Here is a 21,737-nt window from a genome sequence, read left to right as displayed (position 1 = left end):
CTGGGTAGGAAGAAAATTTGTGCAGGAATAATTTTGTATTGAAGTAAAAGTAAAGTTATATAATAGCTAAATAAGTGCATTACATTGCTCTCTAGTGGATTGATGGAATTAACATTCCTCCCTGGGCATGGTACTCATTGTCACGAAGTGACTTAGGCTCTTGGGAAAATCAGGCACATAGAGAGTGATTTTCTTCTGTGAGATCTGTAAAAGATCTTATGCATTCTATTTGGTGGCAGGAATGGGAAGAAGATAAGATGGAGCAATTACATTTACTTGGTTATTTTATAAGGGTAGAAATCTTGGAACTATTCAGTCTGTATTTAGGCATTGTATAGTTAAGTGCAGTTGGATTTTCTTTTTTATGGGATGAGTAAGGGAGCTGTAAATTGGCTACCATAGATCTTTTTTACATACAAATTGCTTTCAAGACACTATTGATACTGATAAAGTAAGAAAAAAAAATCTGTACAAATCAAGGGGAAAAAAGTTTGTATCATAAGAGATATTTAGAATTTCAATGATACAAAACTATAAATTTAGAAGATTTCTTAAATTTTGTAAGTCATCTGGCTGCTATCAACAGTGAGGGTTGTGAGACAGGTGACTGTTAATTATTTTACATTTTACTTCTCACTGTTATATTTTATCTCTCAGGTGTACATGTCAATCATGATAGATCATTGTTAAGGCTTCACCTCCATCAACCTTGCTTTTTTTTTTTTTTTTTTATTTAATAGCCTTTTATTTACAGGATATATACATGGGTAACTTTACAGCATTAACAATTGCCAAACCTCTTGTTCAATTTTTCACCTCTTACCCCTCCCCACCCCCTCCCCTAAAAGGCAGGATGACCAGTAGATGTTAAATATATTAAAATATAACTTAGATACACAATAAGTATACATGACCAAAACATTATTTTGCTGTACAAAAAGAATCAGACTCTGAATTATTGTACAATTAGCTTGTGAAGGAAATCAAAAATGCAGGTGTGCATAAATATAGGGATTGGGAATTCAATGTAATGGTTTTTAGTCATCTCCCAGAGTTCTTTTTCTGGGTATAGCTATTTCAGTTCATTACTGCTCCATTAGAAATGATTTGGTTGATCTCGTTGCTGAGGATGGCCTGATCCATCAGAACTGGTCATCATCTAGTATTGTTGTTGAAGTATATAATGATCTCCTGGTCCTGCTCATTTCACTCAGCATCGTTCGTGTAAAGTCTCTCAGGCCTTTCTGAAATCATCCTGTTGGTCATTTCTTACAGAACAGTAATATTCCATAATTTTCATATCCACAATTTATTCAGCCATTCTCCAACTGATGGACATCCATTCAGTTTCAGTTTCTACCACTACAAAAGGGCTGCCACAAACATTCGTGCACATACAGGTCCCTTTCCTTCTTTATAATCTCTTTGGGATATAATCCCAGTAAGTAACACTGCTGGATCAAAGGGTATGCACAGTTTGATAACTTTTTGAGCATAGTTCCAAACTACTCTCCAAAATGGTTGGATTCGTTCACAACTCCACCAACAATGAATCAATGTCCCAGTTTTCCCCATCCCTCAACAATCATCATTATTTTTCCTGTCATCTTAGCCAATCTGACAGGTGTGTGGTGTATCTTAGAGTTGTCTTAATTTGCATTTCTCTGATTAATAATGACTTGGAGCATCTTTTCATATGACTAGAAATAGTTTCAATTTCTTCATCTGAGAATTGTCTGTTCATATCCTTTGACCATTTTCAATTGGAGAATGGCTTGATTTTTATAAATTAGGTTAATTCTCTACATATTTTGGAAATGAGGCCTTTATCAGAACCTTTGACTGTAAAAATATTTTCCCAGTTTATTGCTTCCTTCTAATCTTGTCTGCATTAGTTTTGTTTGTACAAAAGCTTTTCAGTTTGGTATAATCGAAATTTTCTATTTTGTGATCAGTAGTGATCTCTAGTTCTGCTTTGGTCATAAAGACTTCCCTTCCACAGGTCTGAGAGGTAAACTATCCTATGTTCCTCTAATTTATTAATAATTTCATTCTTTATGCCTAGGTCATGAACCCATTTTGACCTTATCTTGGTGTACGGCGTTAAGTATGGATCAATGCCTAGTTTCTGCCATATTAGTTTCCAATTTTCCCAGCAATTTTTATCAAACAGTAAGTTCTTATCCCAAAAGCTGGGATCTTTGGGTTTGTCAAAGACTAGGTTGCTATATTTGTTGATTGTTTTATCCCTTGAACCCAATCTATTCCACTGATCAACTAATCTATTCCTTAGCCAATACCAAATAGTTTTGGTAACTGCTGCTCTATAATATAATTTTAGATCTGGTACAGCTAAGCCACCATCATTTGATTTTTTTCATTAATTCCCTTGAAATTCTTGACCTTTTGTTTTCCATATGAACTTTGTTGTTATTTTTCTAGGTCATTAAAATAGTTTTTGGGAGTCTGATTGGTATAGCGCTAAATAAATAGATTAGTTTAGGTAATATTGTCATCTTTATTATATTTGCTCGCCCTATCCAAGAACATTTAATATTTTTCCAATTGGTTAGATCAGACTTAATTTGTGTGAAAAGTGGTCTGTAATTTTGCTCATAAAGTTTCTGATTTTCCCTTGGCAGATAGATTCCTAAATATTTTATATTATCAGTAGTTACTTTAAATGGAATTTCTCTTTGTAACTCTGACTGTTGGATTTTGTTAGTGATATATAAGAATGCTGATGACTTATGTGGGTTTATTTTATAACCAGCAACTTTGCTAAAGTTGTGGATTATTTCTAATAACTTTTGCTAGAATCTCTGGGATTCTCTAAGTATACCATCATGTCATCGGCAAAGAGTGATAATTTGGCTTCCTCATTGCCTATTCTTATTCCTTTAATCTCTTTCTCAGCTCTTATTGCTATAGCTAGCGTTTCTAATACAATATTAAATAGTAACGGTGATAGTAGGCAACCTTGTTTCCTCCAGATCTTATTGGAATGGTTGCAGTTTGTCTCCATTACATATGATGCTTACTGATGGTTTTAAATAGATGCTGCTGATTATTTTAAGGAAAAGTCCATTTATTCCTATACTCTCAAGTGTTTTAATAGGAATGGATGTTGGATTTTATCAAATGCTTTTCTGCATCTATTGAGATGATCATATGGTTTTGTTAATTTGGTTATTAACATGGCCAATTATATTGATAGTTTTCCTAATATTGAACCAGCCCTGCATTCCTGGTATAAATCCTACTTGATCATAGTGTATTATCTTGGAGATGATTTTCTGTAGTCTTTTTGCTAATATCTTATTTAAGATTTTAGCATCAATATTCATTAGGGAGATTGGTCTATAATTTTCTTTCTCTGTTTTCAGCCTACCTGGTTTAGGTATCAGTACCATGTCTGTGTCATAGAAGGAATTTGGTAGGACTCCTTCATTCCCTATTTTATCAAATAATTTATATAGCATTGGGGCCAATTGTTCTTTAAATGTTTGGTAAAATTCACATGTAAATCCATCTGGTCCTGGGGATTTTTTCTTAGGAGTTGTTTAATTGCCTGTTCTATTTCTTTTTCTGAAATGGGACTATTCAACAATTACTTCTTCCTCTGTTAGTCTGGGAAGTCTGTATTTTTGGAGGTAGTCATCCATTTCACTTAGGTTATCAAATTTATTGGCATAAAGTTGAGCAAAATAACTCCTTATTATTTCTCTAATTTCCTCTTCATTGGTGGAAAGTTCTCCCTTTTCATTTTAAGACTACTAATTTCATTTTCCTCCCTCCTTTTTCTAATCAGATTTACCAAAGGCTTATCTATTTTATTGGCTTTTTCATAGAACCAATTCTTAGTTTTATTAATTAGTTCAATAGTTTTTTTACTTTCAATATTTTTAATTTCTCCTTTTAATTTTAGAATTTCCAATTTAGTATTTGATTGGGGGTTTTTAATTTGGTCTTTTTTTTTTTTAGTTGCAAGCCCAATTCATTAATCTTTTCTTTCTCTGTTTTATTCAAGTAAGCCTCTAAGGATATAAAATTCCCTCTTATTACCGCTTTGGCTGCATCCCACAAATTTTGGTATGATGTCTCAACATTGTCATTATCTTGAGTGAAATTATTAATTGTATCTATAATTTGCTGCTTCACCCAATCATTTTTAAGATGAGATTGTTTAGTTTCCAATTACTTTTGGTCTATTTACCCCTAACTTTTTGTTGAATGTAGTTTTTGTTGCATCATGATCTGAAAAGAAAGCATTTACTATTTCTGCTTTCTTGCATTTAATTTTGAGGTCTTTATGTCCTAATATATGGTCAATTTTGAATAGGTTCCATGAACTGCTGAGAAGAAAGTATATTCCCTTCTATCTCCATTCAATTTTCTCCAAAGATCCAACATACCTAATTTTTCTAATATTCTATTTACTTCTTTAATTTCTTTCTTATTTGTTTTGTGGTTTGATTTGTCTAATTCTGAGAGTGAAAGGTTGAGATCTCCTACTATTACAGTTTTGTTGTCTATTTCTTCTTGCAACTCTCTTAACTTCTCCTTTAGGAAGTTGGGTGCCATACCACTTGGTGCTATATGTTTAATATTGATATTGCTTCGTTGTTTATACTACCCTTTAGCAGGATGTAAGTTACCTTCCTTATCTCTTTAATTAGATCAATTTTACTTTTGCTTTGATCTGAGATAAGGATGGCTACCCCCTCTTTTGACTTCACCTGAAGCATTAATAGATTTTGCTCCAGCCTTTTTTTTTACTCTATATGCATCCCCTGCTTTAAATGTGTTTCTTGTAAACAACATATTGTAGGGTTCTGACTTTTGATCCAGTCTGCTATCTGCCTCCTCTTTATGGGAGTTCATCCCATTTACATTTACGGTTAGAATTACTAAATCTGTATTTCCTGCCATCCCTAATAACCCCAGATTGTGCTTTACTTGTTCTTGCCTCCCCAACCCTCTTTCCCCCTTTTAAACTTATGACCCTCTTGTATCACGATACTTATCCTCTTTTAATCCCTCCCTCCCCTTTGAGTCTTTCCCCTTCCTTCCCTTATTACTCTTTTCTTTTCCCTTTTCCTCTCCCCCGTTTTTAATGAGGCGAGAGAATTTTCTCTAAAACAAATGTCAATTATTTTTTCTTTGAGCCAACTCTGATGAGAGTAAGATTCACACAATGTTCCTCCCCCCTCTAAATTCCCTCAGATATGATAAGTTTCCTTAGCCTCTTTGTGGGATGTGGTTTCCCTCTTTTTATCCCTCCTTCCCACCTTATTCTGCCATCATCCCTTTTCCATATCTACTTCCCTTTTTATGTTATATCAGTACAATCAAATTATACATGTATTCTTTTTGTATATCCACAACGAAATACAATTCTCAAGAGTTATTTTACCTTTTCTGCATCTCTTGAGTTCTATTCTTTGGAGATCAAATTTTGTTTAGTTCTGGTTTTTCTTCAGAAACAAATGGAATTCATTTGTTTCATTAAATGTCCATCTTCTTCCCTGGAAGAAAATGCTCAGCTTAGCTGGGTGTTATTCTTGGCTGCATCTCAAGTTCTTGTGCCTTTGGAATATCATATTCCAGGCCCTTCTTTCCTTTAATGTAGAGGCAGCCAGATCTTGGGTGATCCTTATTTGGCACCTCGGTATTTAAATGGTTTTTTGGCTGCTTGTAAAATTTTTTTCCTTAATCTGATGGTTCTGAAATTTTGCCACAATATTCCTTGGGGTTTTATTTTAGGGTTTCTTTCAGAAGGTGTTCGATGAATTCTTTCAATGCCTATTTTACCTTCTGATTCTATTACATCTGGGCAGTTCTCTTTGATGATTTCTTGTAAAATAGTATCTAGGCTCTTTTTCATCATGTTTTCAGAAAGTCCAATAATCCTCAGATTATCTCTCCTAGATCTATTTTCCAAGTCTGTCGTTTTGCAAGTAGAAAATTCTGGTTTTTCCAGTTTGTCATTTTTTGTTTTGTTGACTGATTCTTGCTGTCTCAATGAATCATTAGTTTCAATTTGTTCAGTTCTAATTTTTAAAAATTATTTTCTTCAATACCTTTTTTACTTCTTTCTGTATATGTCAATTGAGTTTTGAATGTATTATTTTGGTCTGTGGAATTTTTTCCATTTCACTAATTTTTTTTAGGAATTATTTTCTTTTCCAGTTCACAGATCCTACTTTCTTGTGTTCTTTGTCTTTTCCAATTCCACGGATCCTACTTTCTTGCGAGTTCTTTGTCTTTTCCAATTCACAAATCCTACTTTCTAGTGAATTCTTTATTTTTTCCAATTCATAATTCTTACTTTCCTGAGATTTTTTTATTTTTTCCAATTCACCAATTTTGTTTCCCTGCACTTCCTGGGAATTTTTTAACTTTTCCAATTCGTATTTCAGGAAGTTGTTGCTCTCTTGTAAGGCTTCTCTTTCCTTTCCCCATTTATCTTCTAACTCTCTTTTGAGACTTTTAATGGTCTCTTCTATGAGAAGCATTAGTAAAGGAGGACAGTCTGATGCATTTTGCTGTTTGAGGTCTCTTCAGGTTTGCTGACCTGCTCTTTTTCTGCATAGAAGCTGTCGATTATTCTTTTCATCTTTTTATTCATGTTTTAAAGCCTTTAGGGTAGGTCTCCTAGGCAAGGGGGTTACCAGCTTCCTCTGCAGAGCAGGGAAAGATGTAAAGGGATTTCCGGCTCCAAGGTATGGGAGTGCTCTGTGTGAGAGTTTTCCCTTCCCCCAACAGGAGGTGGATTCAGCACTGGTGGAGCTATCAAACTGCTTAGTAGGGCTGAGTGGATTAGCGATTGCCCTAGGCTAGAGACTAAGTGGTGAAAGTGTCACCGCCCCAGGCCGGAGCCTCTTGTGGGACTGTGAGTATTAGCAGCTGACAGCAGACCGCCACAAACTCTGCCCAGTGTCTCTGCCTGATGCAAATCGGCCCTGGAAAAGCTCTATGGCCCCAAGCCGAGCTCCCCACTGCGCAGATTGGAGGCTAACCCGGGCTGCGTCCTCCTGCTGTGCAGGATCACAACTGCCCCAAGGAAAAGCCTGTACTGCGGGTTGGGGCTGCACGCTTGTGCTGAGATCTGTGCCTTCACCCTCGGTTTGAGACTCTCCTCGGAACCTAATTTCTCTCCCTGTCTGCGCAGATCTCCCCCCTGGCCCCGGAACCAACCTTTTTTGGCGAGACTCCAGATTTTCTTCGGCCGGTGAGTTGTTCTACTTCTTATCTTTACGAATTGTAGCAGTCAAGACTATTTTTGAGGCTGGATATAATATTGATAAAGAGGGTAAGAGAAGAGCTTAGAAAGTCGCGTGTGTCTTCTCCGCCATCTTGGCTCCGCCCCCCCCATCAACCTTGCTTTTTAAACCTTGGTCAGTCACTCACTTCACTTAAGGTTGTAATTAATCGCAATTATTTTTCATAATTGAGTAAGTGGTTTAATTAGTGCCTCGACCCGCGAGGCAGAGTGTGTGTGGACCCTGAAAGAAAAGAAATAAGGGACAAAAGAAAGGGGATGCAAAGAATGGAGGCAAGACAAGATATCTGATCAAGCCTCGTTTATTGAGTACAATAGTAAAGGTATTTATAGCAATAGGAAAGGAAGCAGGGGTCGCACAAACTCAGTATGGGGTTGGGGGGGCAGGGTTTAGACAAAGGACTGGTTTCCCACCAAAGGATGAGTTGACCAGGTGTCTTTGGTCACATAGGAAGCTCCAGGATGTGCTTAGAAGGCACCTAGATGTCTACCTACTCAAGGTTAAAGCAATCTTAGGAATGTGGCCTTAGTACCTGTAGATTAGTGCCGACTCCCCATAAATTAGATTAAACAAAACCTAGTTAACATAAAAAATACAAGGATGGTACTCAATTCCTTTTCCCTTTGAAATATCCAAGTTAAGAATTATCCTCACGTAGGAGTCTCCTTCTTTCTTTACTCATTTAGTCTTTTAGTCTTTTTCTAATCTTGCAAGAGCAAGAGAGAGCTTAATATTGATTTTAGGTGTCTTGAATTAACCTCTTCTCTCCTAGTGAAACAGGAATTAACAAAGAAAGTTAAGTAATGACAAGCTGTCTGTAATAGAAATGGAGATTCATAGAAATTTTCAGTGATTCTTATGTCATGATCATTGCAGAATGCATAAACAATATATAGGAATTCTACTTCATTTTTCTGTTATATATTAATTTGTCCTTGAAATTCTCCTGTCACTGGAAGGGGGTGCTATTAAAGGACTCCTAAGATCAATTCCACTCCAAACCTAAGGAAAAAACCAGCATTGCTATATTATCATCCATGACCACTATTGATTCTTTTTTTTTTTTAAATTAAAGCTTTTTATTTACAAAACATATGCATTGATAATTTTTCAACATTGATCTTACAAAACCTTTTGTTTCAAATTTTCCCCTCCTTCCCACTATCCCCTCCCCTAGTTAGCAGGTAGTCCAATGCATGTTAAATATGTTAAAATTTATGTTAAATCCAATATATGTATACATATTTATACAGTTATCTTTCTGTACAAGAAAAATCAGATCAATAAGGAAGAAAAAGAAACTGAGAAAGAAAACAAAATGCAAGCAAACAATAACAGAAAGATGAGAATGCTATGTTACGTTCCACACTCAGTTCCCACAGTCCTCTCTTTGGGTATAGATGGCTCTCTTCATCACTGAACAATTGGAACTGGTTTGAATCATCTCATTTTTGAAGAGAGCCATGTCCATCAGAATTAATTATTGTACAGTCTTGTTGTTGTTATGTATAATGATCTCCTGGTTTTGCTTATTTCACTTAGCATCAGCTCATGTAAGTCTTTCCAGACCTCTCTGAAATCATCCTTCTGGTCATTTCTTACAAAGCAATAATATTCCATAACATTCATATACCATAACTTATTCATCCATTCTCCAACTGATGGGCATCTACTCAGTTTCCAGTTTCTTGCCACTACAAAGAGGGCTGCCATAAACATTTTTGCACATGTGGGTTCCTTTCTTTTCTTTAGGATATAATGCCAATAGAAACACTGCTGGATCAGACTATGCACAGTTTGATAACTTTTTGAGCATAGTTCCAAATTGCTCTCCAGAATGGTTGAGTCCATTCACACTTCCACTACAATATATTAATGTCCCAGTTTTTCCACATCCCCTTCAACATTGGTCATTATCTTTTTCTGTCATCTTAGCCAATCTGACAGGTGTGTAGTGGTATCTCAGAGTTGTCTTAATTTGCACTTCTCTCATCAATAGTGATTTGGAACATCTTTTCATATAACTACAAATGGTTTCAGTTTTTTCATCTGAAAATTGTCTGTTCATTTTCTTTGACCATTTATCAATTGGAGAATGGCTTGAACTATTAAAAAATTGAGTCAATTCTCTATATATTTTAGAAATGAGACCTTTATCAGAAACTTTGAATGTAAAAATATTTTCCTAGTTTATTACTTCCCTTTTAATCTTGTCTGCATTTGTTTTGTTTGTACAAAAGCTTTTTAACTTAATATAATCAAAATTATATGTTTTATTATCAATAATGATCTCTAGTTCTTTTTTGGTCACAAATTCCTTCCTCCTCCATAGATCTGAGAGATAAACTGTCCTATGTTCTTCTAATTTGTTTATAATATCATTCTTTATGTCTAGATCATGAACCCATTTTGACCTTATCTTGGTATATGGTGTTAGGTGTGGGTCAATGCTCAGTTTCTGCCATACTAGTTTCCAGTTTTCCCAACAGCTTTTGTCAAATAGTGAATTCTTATCACCATTGATTCTTAAGTTTTATTCTTCATCTTCAATCTCCACCTTGTCAGTACTGCATGTAATGTCAGTTCTGTCTGTCCATCATCTACCTCAGGTTTCTCTATGTACTATTGGAGTCAACTAGGTGAGAATGGATAGGACAAAGGATTTGGAGCTAGGGATATCTGAAGTCAAATCCTATTTAGACACTTACTAGTTATATGACCTGTATAAGTTAGCTTATATCTGTGCCTCAGTTTCCTCATTTGTAAAAGAGAGATAATAGCACCTAATTCACTAGCTTGTAATTAGGGTCAAATGAGTAGAATATGTAAAGTCCTATTCACACCTTTAAGCAATATATAATTGTGAGTTGTTTTTCTTTATTGTTACTATTATTATTATTTCCTTTGAGGCTAAAGGGTGGATCAAATTATTTTTAGGATATCAAAGTACTTAAAAGGGAGTAGAATGCCCCTCAAAAGCAAAAAAGAAAAACTACCATTAAAGTCTTTTTTCCCCAAAATACATTGAAACTACAGCTTTTATTTTTTTTTCCTAATGGTGATTTTTGAAATTTCCAGTTTCTTTATTCTCACTTGCAGAGTTTATTTTTTCTTTGTAGGTAACATCTTTCTTATGTGTTGCCTTAATCATGTCTCCCCTCTGCAATAATCCTTTTAAAAATAATAATTTAATTTAATTAAAAATTTGGTTATTTCTGATTTTCTTTATGAATCATGTCAAGAGAAAAATAGAACAAAAGGGAAAAACCATGGGAGAGGGGAAAAACATTTTAAAAAGAAGCTAATATAGCATGTGTTGATTTGCATTCAGTCTCTGTAGTTCTTCTTCTGGATGCAAATGGCATTTTCTGTCCAAGTTTTTATTGGGATTACTTTGGATCTCTGAACCATTAAGAAGATCCAAGTCTTTTATAGTTGATCATGGCACATTCTTGCTATTACTGTATACAATGTATTCTTCATTCTGCTTGTGTCACTCAGCATCAGTTCATGTAAATCTTTCCAGGCCCTTTAAAATCCCCTTGTTCATAATTTTTCATAGAACAATAACATTCCATTACCTTCTTATACCAAAACTTATTTAGCCATTCCCCAATTGATGGGCATCTACTCCTTTTCCAATTCTTTGTCACCATAAAAAGAGCTGCTACAAACATTTTTGCACATGTGGGTCCTGTTCCCTCTTTTATGATTTCCTTTGGATACAGATCTAGTAGCTGGCTCAAAAGCTATGCATAGTTCATAGCCCTTTTAAGCATGGCTGCAAATTGCTCTCCAAAATGGTTGAATCAGTTCACAACTCCACCAAGAATGTGTTAATGTTCCAGTTTTCCCACATTCCTTCTAACATTTATCATTTTCTTTTCCTGTCATCTTTGCCCATATGAGAGGTGTGAGGTAATATTTCAGAGTTGTTTTAATTTGAATTTCTCTAATCAATAGTGCTTTAGAGCATTTTTTCTTATGACTGTAGATGACTTTAATTTCATCATATGAAAATTGTCTGTTCATATCCTTTGACCATATATCAATTGGGGAATGACTTGTGTAAATTATAAATTTGACACAGTTCTTTATAAATTTTAGAAATGAAACCTTTATCAGAAACGAACGCTATAAATTTTTTTTCCAAACTTTGTACTATTTCCTTTTTAATCTTGTTTGTGTTGGTTTTTGGTAGAATCCTAGTGTTAACTGAACTTGAAACAAGGTGATAACTCAAGGGAGAGAGAGATGTTAGATTCCTAGTGTTAACTTAATGGAATTGATATAATGCTTGTGGTCACACCTTTAGAGAGCTCATATAAGCAAGAAGTATTTAAGTACTCATTGGAGTTCACAAGTATGGGAGATTCACAAAGTTAACTTTGTAACTTTGAATTCACACCTCCCTTGAAGCTCTTAGGGGCCAGAGAGCACTCTGGGAGGAAACCCATAATCCCACTTTCAGATCCCATAATTTCACTTTCTCAGAGGAGGAGTCAACCTTTGGGAGATCATATATAAGAAGCGGACAGAGGCTCAGCCAGAAGTTCAGCTGAAAAGATTGAGAGGGGAGCATCAAGTGAGTTCAGAGAGAAGCCCTCTCTCAGAGGCAAGACAGATCCATTCCATCTTCCACCTTTGTGCTGGCTGGAGGCAGAAGAAAGCAGAGGCAAAGGACAAGCTGCAAGAGCTCTCAGAACCAACGAAAGCTGAAGCCTCTATTAAAGCTACCTAGGCCCAAGGAAGGATAAAATAAACATTTGCAGTTTATCAGCTGGCTGCATTTGGGGTGATTATTGATCTGAACTGATACTAGGGCTACCTCCCCAAGAAACCTGCTCCCAGAGAGAATGATCATATTTTAAAGAAGAAAAACACCACAGGTTTTGTTTGTGCAAAATCTTTTTCACTTAATGTAATCAAAGTTATCCATTTTGTATTTTATAATGTTCTCTTGCTCTTCTTTGTTCATAAATACATCCCTTCTTCAAAGATCTCATAGGTAAATTATTGCTTGCTCTCCTAATTTGCTTATGGTATCACCCTGAATGCCCAAATCATTTACTCATTTTGATCTTATTTTGGCATGAAGAATGAGACGTAGGTCTACAATGAGTTTCTCACTATTATTTTCCAGTTTTCCCAGCAATTTTTGTGAAATAGTGAGTTCTTGTCCCAGAAGCTTGAGTTTGGAGGTTTACAAAATACTAGATTACTTTAGTCATTGATTATTGGGTCATGTGTTTTTAACCTATTTCACTGATCTACCATTCAATTTCTTAGCCAGAACTAAATGTTTCTGATGACTGATGCTTTATAATAGGGTTTTAGGTCTAGTACTGGTAAGCCACCATCTTTTTTTTTTTTTTTCATTAATTCCTTGATATTCTTAACATTTTGTTCTTCCAGTTGAATTTTGTTATTGCTTCTAGCTCTGTAATTTTTTTGGCAGACCAACTTAGGTAGAATTGTCATTTGTATTATCTTACCTCTACTTACCTTTGAACAATTGATATCTGACTTTATTTGTGTGAGAAGTGTTTTGTAATTCTGTTCATATTGTTCCTGGGTTTGTTTTGACAGGTAGACATTCAAATATTTTATTTTGTCTACATTTATTTTAAATGGAATTTCTCTTTTCATCTCTTGCTACTGGGCCTTCTCAGTAATATATAGGAACACTGATGATTTGTTAATTTATTTTATATCCTGAAACTTTGATAAAGCTGTGAATTGTTTCCAGTAGGTTTTTGGATGATTTTCTAGGATTCTCTTAGCATATCATCATATCTTCTTCAAAGAGTCATAGTTTTATCTCCTTCTTGCCTATTCTAATTCTTTTTATTTCTTTTTCTTTTCTTAATGTTTATCATTAAGATAAGTGCCAATATTTCTAGAACAATATTGAATAATTGGTGGTAACAATGGGAATTCTTGTTTCAACTCTGATTTTATTGGGAATTAATTGGGAATGTCTGGCCCTGGAGATTCATTCTTAGGGAGTTAATTGATGGCTTGTTCAATTACTAAAATGGTTCTACTTAAATAATTTAATTTCTCTTCTGTTAATCAGAGCAATTTATATTTTTGTAAATATTCTTCTATTTTGGTTAGATTGTTAGATTTGCTGCTATAGAGCTGGGCTAAATACTTTCTAATTATTGCTTTATTATTTTTTTTAATTGGTGGATATTTCAATCTTTTCATTTTCAATACTGGTCATTTGGGGTTTTGTTGTTTTTTGATGATGGAAAGGAAGTAAAAGGAGTGAAAAATAGGGAAGAAAAACATTGTTAGTTTTTGAGGGTTCATGATTTTCTTGTTTTTAAATCATAATGATTTCTAGATATATTCTACATACACTCACTCACAATTACTTCTCTCTGCAGTATTGTTTTTTATAAGAACAAAAGTACTTTAGTTATTCTGATGCATTTGTCTGACAGTACATTTCACATTTTTGGTTCCTTAATTCTTAAGTTAAAGGATAGAAATTAATTTCATTATCTTTTCTCTAAGGCACAATTGGTCACCATAATGACATATTTTGTTTTCTTTTCTTGTTCTTTTCATTTACTTTGTTCTATTCACTAGATTTGTTATTTATATTGGTTCTGCTTATTTCATTCTGGAACTGTTCATATAAGTTTTCTTATGCTTTTCTGAACTCTTATAATCATAGTTCATGTTCATAACCCACAATCTGTTTAATCACTTGAATGGACACCCATTTATTTTTATTTTTATTTTTTTATTGCCACAAAAAATACTTCAATGAATATTTTGCTACATACTCACAGAATCATTTTTTAACAAGGATTCTTTTATGAATTTGATAAGTTTTACAAATACAAAGATATGTTTTTTCCACCCATCTTGATGTATATATTTAATGGCAAAAATCTCCCTAAATAAATGATTTGAGGGTAGCATAGCATCCACATGCCTGAATTGAGAGGAAATTTGCATTCAAGAAATATATTTAGAGAAAATCTATATTAAAAGACAATATGAATAATCCACAGAGATATTTGGATTAAGTCTCCTCAGGAGGTAAAAAGGAATATATTGTTCAGTCAAATTTATCTACCAATAGGGTAATATGACAATCTTCAACATTGCTTCCCTTTCATAAAGGAAAATTTCCATTTTTGCACAGGAAAAGTTCTACCTCTGATCACTGCTAAGGATACTCCCTTCTTGGGGTGGGAAGAACTGATTGTGTTTCCAGGATGATGATCACTGGGAGCAAATTAGTGTTCATTATCTCCTCTTCTAAATCTCTTCTTTGGGTTTGTTGAGTTTAGCAATGATTAAGGGATATAAGAATATAGTATTGGAATGTTTCCCCATCTACTCATTTAGCAAACAAGACATTTTTGATGCTAAGTGCTATACACTCATTTTGTTGGAGAAGGGTAATTTGGGACACTTATCTATGAAATTATAATTAGGAAAGGGGATAAGAAAAACAGCATATAATATCAGATATTTTTAATATTTTTATTGGTTTTGAAGAATATTTCTTTTTGCTTTTTTGTTCATCCTTCCTTAGAAGAGGAAAGGGAAGAGCTATGGTAGAAATTACAAATGTCTTAAAATAAAAATATATATATATATATATAAATTATAATTTATTTTAAAAAAATTAAACTGGAGAGTAGCCAGTTTACATGCCTGCGTATCTCAGCAAATTTTTATTTCTAAATTTTTTGGCCATTTTTAGGAATTGATTTCATGTTACTTGTTCAAATAAGATTCTTCACTACAAGTGTTATAACTTATTCCTCTGTGCATCTTTATAACAATGCTAATCCAAATCCATAAGAAAGGGAAGTTGAACTGCTAATACATAAAAAATATAATGAGAGAAAAAAGTGAAAATATTTTGATTGTATAGCTATCTATGTAATATGTATTATATATAGCTATATATACATAAAATGTAGTTATATATAATGTATATTTACACATATTAATTTTCTAAGAAAAGGTTATTAACTTACATTTCACAGAAGAGGGATGACCCATTCAATAATAAACATTTAAAGAAACAAATACTGTACACATCAAATTAAAAATTATATAAATCACAAACCAAGATCAATGAATTGAATCATGATAGTAACAATTTAATGAATCCTGCAAGAGGATATAGTTAATCTTTCTTTTTGACTTTGACTTTCTTGAGATATATATCCAATATTGTGATCTCTGGGTAAAAATCAATGAGCAATTTAGTCACTTTATTTTTATGTATAATTCCAAAAAAGCTTTCCAAAATGTTTTGATCTATTTATAGCTTTGCCAACAGCATTGCCTTTCTATCGTTCTTTTAACATTTATTAACTTTGTCATTTGTCATCTTTCAATTTCCTGGAAATTAGGTGACATATTACAGTGGTTTTGATATATATTTTATTATTTTTTAAGATTATGAACAATCTTTGACATTGTTAATAGTTTCATTTCTTTTGAGAAATGTGTGTTTATATCCTTTGAATACTTATCCAGTGGGGAATAGCACTTGTCCTTATGTATTTGTGTTAATTACCTATTTATATTGGATAACCATATGTTGTAAGAGACATTTATGGCAAAGATATTTTTCCCCAATTAAAAATTTCTCTTCTTTTTCCTACCTTCATTAGTGTTCAGTTTCATTTAATTTCATGTCATCAAAATAATTTATTTTATCACTTATGCCAACTTCTATTCTTTGTAAAGTTAATGATTCTTCTTCAAGCCATAGTTGTAGAAAATACTTCCCCCCCCCATTTTCCTACATTTAAAAATGATATAGCTTTTTATATCTAGGTTACATGTCCATTAGATACTGATCTAAACCTATTTTTGCCAAATGCTTTTCAGTTTTCTCAGCAGTTCTTATCAACTAAGGATTCCATCCCCAAGTACTTTATGTTCTTGGATTTATTGAATACTGAGTTAAGAATTGCATTCATAAGGAACTGGTTTATCCTGAGATATGCAGAAAATGGAAGCAAGAGCAGGTTAACAAAAATGAGTTTAAAAGAATTTGTTGTTTCTGGAAAGGATATATCCATAAATACCTGGAATGATGTTAACATGGAGTTGGATGTTAAGAACAATAAAAAGTGATTTTAAAAATCTATGTTGGTATCAGTAGCAAGATCAAAGATGGGATAATACTGCTTTTAAGGGGTATATGATAATAAATCAGGAATATATCAGAAAGGTGGAACTACTCAACTCTTCTTTTCTTCCCTTTTTATTTTTCTTCTGTTACTACTACAAAAAAACAAACAAACCCTTAGATTGAGAAGAACAGAACTGCTGTAGTTCTGTTGTTAAAAAACTAAGATTTGAGAAGATGATTAACATCCAGAATTCCAGTCACCAAGGTCCAGTAAAATTGAGCCTGGTTACTTAAACCTTCAGTATCTCAGGGTACTGAAAACCAATATCTCAGGGTACTAAAAACTGACAGATTGTTGATCCACTCTCAGCAATTTTGGAAAAATTACAAAAAAGGTAAGATTATATCCTGCTTTTAAAGCATTGAAAAATTTCTGATACTTCATATGATATAAATGATGTTACAAAATGAACCTAAAATTGCTTGGCCTTATAGAATTTGAGGCATGAGAGTGATATTCTTAGGTACAATAATGGCAGGGATAACTTATTTCTGTCTTTTTTCCCTCCCTTCCTTTGTAAGCTCAATGCTCATTACAGTGCCTGGTACATAATAGACCTACAATAAATGCTACTTGACTAACTGATTTGTCTCTCCCCCTTGAACTAATTTCTCAAAAGGAATGAATGCAACTTTCAAGAGAAACATATTTTGAACTTTGGAGATAAGGAACTGGATCTCCAATTTCTAGCTGAATTTTGTTGTCTAGATTCAATTTTCTGAATACATGTCTGAGATGAGGGTTCTTAAGAACAAATATTCCATGAGAATTCTACAATTCCCCAAATCTTGAAATATTCTGAGTTCAAGCACTAGACTATCTATAAGTAGACTTCATCATGCAGCCTCATGCTGAAAAAATTGAATCATCAATAGAGGATTTTCCAATAGCTGAAATGCTAAATCCATGGCAAGGTTTATCAGAGATCTAGGCCTTGATAACTTTGATTTTGTTATGAATTTCAGGATTGATATAAATCAGAATTATTTGTTCAAGCATCTCAAAATATCTTTATCTTTTTGTTTTTTTTAAATTTTTTTGTGGACTTTCATGAATATTTTTCATTTTATACAATTTCTGTGGTAGATAAAATAAAGTCTGATTCATGCCCATTTTTTAAAGGAAGAAATTTAGTAAGAATATATGTAAATACTAAATATGGGCTCAGCTACACAAATATGGGAAGGATGAGGCATGCCTAGGTAATAGATTTTAATGAACTATAAGTCAAGCCTGAGTCAATAGCATGGTATTGAAATCCCTCAAAACTAACATGCCTTTAGGGTGCAATAAGTATGGTATAACAATCAGAGTTCTGTGCAATATTTCTTTTTTTAAATAGTATTTTATTTTTTCAAATATATGTAAAGATTGTTTTCAATATTCATTTTTTAAAACTTTGTGTTTCAAATTTTTCTCCCTTCCCCATTGTCTCTTCTCTCCCCAAGACAGCAAGCAATCTGATATAGGTTAAATATGTGTGATTCTTTTAAACATATTTCTATATTTGTCATGTTATTCAAGAAAAATCAGAACCATGAGAAAGAAAAAACAAAGGTGAAAATACTATGCTTCATTCCACATTCATTCTCCATTCCACATTCAGTTCTCTTCTATGGATGCAGATGACTCTCCATCATAAGTCAGTTGGAATTTCCTTGAATTACTGCATTGTTGAGAAAAGCCAAGTCTATCAGAGTTGGTCATCACATTATCTTGTTGCTACTGTACGGTGGTTTTGTTCTCTTGGTTTTGTTCATTTCACTTACCATCAGTTCATGTAAGTCTTTCTAGGATTTCTTGAAATCAGCTTGATCATCATTTCTCATAGAAAAATAATATTCTATTACATTCATGTATCATAACTTAGCCATTCCCCAATTAATGGGCATCCTCTCAATTTCCAGTTACTTGCCACTTCAAAAGGGCTGCTATAAACATTTTTATGCAGTACTTTTTTCTTTTATTGTTTTATTTTTTCTGGTTATACATGTATTATTTTTTAAAATATGCATTTCTTTATGAATCATGTTGGGAAAGAAAAATCAGAACAAAAGGGAAAAACCACAAGAGGAAAAAAAAGTAAACATGGCATATGCTGATTTACATTTGATCTCCATAGTTATCTTTCTGGATGCAGTTATGTTTTCCATCCAAAGTTTATTGGGATTGCCTTGGATCACTGAGCCACTGAGAAGAAACAAATCTTTCATACTTCATCATTATTGTATAATACTTCTTAAAAGGATAATGATAAATAAGAATTAATCTGGAGGACAAGAAGGATAGCAAAGGGAACAGCAATCATCATGTAAATAAGCACATATTGTTAATAAAATAACAAATTTAAAAAAGTTTGTTATATGCCAGATTCGTACTGAATATTTATAATGCCTGGGCTAATTTTCTGGAGGGCCTTAGCATCTGTCAGAGTGAGGATCAATCAAAGTCCTTGGTCTTTAGGGGAGACGTGAAGGAGGCAGGCAAGCTGCCACACAGCTTGCCAAAGATGAATCCTGGACTCTGGAGTCCAGAGCCTCAAGCCTCTCTCCTCCTTGTCCTGCAGCCCAGTGACTCTGACCTCTCCCTCAGCCCTCCAAGCCTTGCCTCTGATTACCTCACCATCACACATTCAGCAAGCACCAGTGGTGAGGAGAGCCATCACCTCTCATCTAATCTCATCTAAATATATGTATATAGAACCATTATCTCACATCGAATAGCTAATTAGCTTTAAGTGCACTGCAGTCTCAGATTCAAGTACACCTTTTCAGAGTTTCACCCCTCTATAAATACTAGGGATACAAATAGAAAAAAAAACAATAACAATGTAAAAAAGTACCTGCATTCAAGAAGCTTTCATTCTAAAGTAATAAAACATGTAAAAGGTACATAAAAAGTAAGGGGTGGTAGATGGGAAAGGGAAAGTATTTGCATGGAGGAATTGTGAAGGAAAGAACTTGGATAATTAAAAGCAGGACTTGGAGAAAAATAATGGAACAGATTTGGTTGCCTTGAATCCATTTTTTACAATGGAAGTTTCCAGAAGAAATATTTAGTCAGAGGAAAGAACCACAGGTGCCTAAGAATTTTCCATAATTAGATGATTGGTGGAGTCTTTCAGGGAGAGAAGACTGCTGGATAATTGTGGTAGAACAGTAGGGTATGGGCTGTGAGGAGAGTCTGATCTTCCCTCACTGCTAGATCAGAAAAAGATCGAGCTTCTGAGTCAGTGTAGTTGTTTGTACAAGGCTGGTAGCATCCCAAAAACATCTGATACAACATTGACATAAGGAGCCAGGAAAAACTAGACACACTAAAGATAAATATATTCAAAATTCTATAAGGAACCCACAGAAACTCTACCAGAAAAATAACTTCTATTTAAGGGGAATTTCTGGAAAATCCGACAAAGAGAAGCAAAACACTTACCCCTTTGCCAAATATGCTTTTAACTTGAACCCAATTTTTTTTTTAATTTAGTACTTATACAAAAGTGTGAACACTAACTTTTGGGAGTAAAATATTCCAATTACAGTATCATTTATTGATATGTATTGTTTGTATTTTGATATGTTTGCATGTTTGATATGTATTGATACATTGATATGTAACAGTAATCATGAAATAAAGTTTATAATAGTAGAATATTGAGTAATAGCATTAGAGATATATCCTATCTCTTCAGGTTACCCTGAGACTCTGGGGGAATAAATTAAACAGCCTTGCTCTGGGGAAGCAACCTGACAATGCCTGGAGTGATTGGGAAAGGAGATGCAGAAGCATGTGCTGTATTATTTATGGCAAAAATACTGCCATAGTATGTGCCATAGTATTAAAGAAATTGAAGAGTAGGCATAGGTGAAGAAAAAACAAAATTATCACTACATGGTGATGGCATGATTGTTTACTTAGAGAATTTTTGAGATTTAATTAAAAATGAAATAAGTAAAGTAGTATGTTATAAAATAAACTTACAAAATTTATCACCCTTTGTGTACACTTTCAACAAAATGCTTTAAAAAGAGACAGGAAAAAAATAAAAATGACTATCTACCAATACACAGAAAGGACATCATATGAATAAAATTACAAAACATTCTTTATTGATATAAAGATGAAAATATAGTAAAGTATTTACAGTTTTTTAATTATACCTTTGTATTTACAAGATATATGAATGGGTAATTTTTCATCATTGACAATTGCAAAAGCTTTTGTTCCAATTTTTCCTCTCCTTTCCCCACCCTCTCCCCCAGATGGCAGGTAGATCAATACATGTTAAATATGTTAAAGTATATGTTAAATACAATATAGGTATACATATCCATACAGTTATTTTGCTGCACAGGAAGAATCAGACTGAAATAATGTACAGTTAACCTGAGAAGGAAATAAAAAGTGCAAGTAGACAAAACAGAGGGATTGGAAATGCTATATAGTGGTTCACACTCATTTGCCAGAATTCTTTCTCTGGGTGTAGCTGGTTCTATTCATTGAACAAATGGTAATGATTTGGTTCATCTCATTGTTGAAGAGAGCCACATCCAACAGAATTGATCATCATATAATATTGTTGAAATATATAATGATCTCCTGGTCCTGCTCATTTAATTCAGCATCAGTTCATGTAAGTCTCTCCAAGCCTTTCTGAAATCATCCTTTTGGTCATTTCTTAAAGAACAATAATATTCTATAACATTCATATGCCACAATTTTTTCAGCCATTTTCCAATTGATGGTCATCCACTCAGTTTCCAGTTTCTAGCCACTACAAAGAGGGCTGCCACAAACATTTTTGCACATACAGGTCCGTTCACTTCTTTAAGATTTCTTTGGGATGTAAGCCCAGTAGTAACACTGCTGGATCAAAGGGTATGCACAGTTTGATAACTTTTTGAGTATAGTTCCAAATCGCTCTCAAGAATGGCTGGATGTATTCACAATTACAACAACAATGTATCAGTGTCTCAAATTTTCCCACATCCCCTCCAACATTCACCATTATCTGTTCCTGTCATCCTATGCATTTCTCTGATTAATAATGACTTGGAGCATTTTTTTCATATGGTTAGAAATAGTTTCAATTTCTTCATCTGAAAATTGTCTGTTCTTATCATTTGACCATTTATCAATTGGAGAATGGTTTGATTTCTTATAAATTAGAGTCAATTCTCTATATATTTTGGAAATGAGGCCTTTATCAGAATCTTTAATTGTAAAAGTGTTTTCCCAGTTTATTGTTTCCCTCCTAATCTTGTCTGCA

This window comes from Sarcophilus harrisii, chromosome 1 (assembly GCF_902635505.1).
Source record: "Sarcophilus harrisii chromosome 1, mSarHar1.11, whole genome shotgun sequence".
Taxonomy (NCBI): domain Eukaryota; kingdom Metazoa; phylum Chordata; class Mammalia; order Dasyuromorphia; family Dasyuridae; genus Sarcophilus; species Sarcophilus harrisii.
This window is presented reverse-complemented; position numbering follows the sequence as displayed.